This window comes from Bidens hawaiensis, unplaced genomic scaffold (assembly GCF_021521415.1).
Source record: "Bidens hawaiensis isolate Kalapana, Puna unplaced genomic scaffold, B.hawaiensis_p1.1 tig00010474_1, whole genome shotgun sequence".
Classification (NCBI taxonomy): Eukaryota; Viridiplantae; Streptophyta; class Magnoliopsida; order Asterales; family Asteraceae; genus Bidens; species Bidens hawaiensis.
This window is the reverse complement of record NW_027491801.1, coordinates 840,001-840,588: the sequence shown is the minus strand read 5'-3', so window position 1 is coordinate 840,588 and position 588 is coordinate 840,001.

Here is a 588-nt window from a genome sequence, read left to right as displayed (position 1 = left end):
GTTAGATTTTATTAAAAGTTACTCTTAAATGGCTTGTATATAGATTTTAATGGTTTCAATTGAAAACAAGTTAAAACTAATAAATCAACACAACAATAACTACAACAACAACTAGTGATCGGCTTATTTTGTTTACTAATATTATTGATAGGTGCTTTGTATATGACCGATTAATGCTTTAATTTGTATTCTAGTTCTATGTGATTTGTTCCTATATACTATGAATTCAAAACTTCTTCAAATTGACAATCAAACACATGAAGTAGCAACAAAGTAATTATATTAATCTATTGGGCATAGGCTACACATAAAAAAGAAAGAAGAAGTCAGTGATGCAAGGAATTAAAGGGAAAAAGTGCACGTAATTTGGAGAGGGGATTGCACAAGAGGAGGATTCGAGAGCGACTTTTGTTTGATTCCCGTTTGAATCTTTCGTTTAAACTCAAAAGTAAATTATGTTCTATGTTCCTGATTGGTTTATTGTTTCGAAAATGATTCTTGGCTAACTTGTTTATCATTCGGGTATTGATGAATTCTAGTATGTTTGGCTGATTCTTATGACAATATTTATAAAATATTCAGATTACA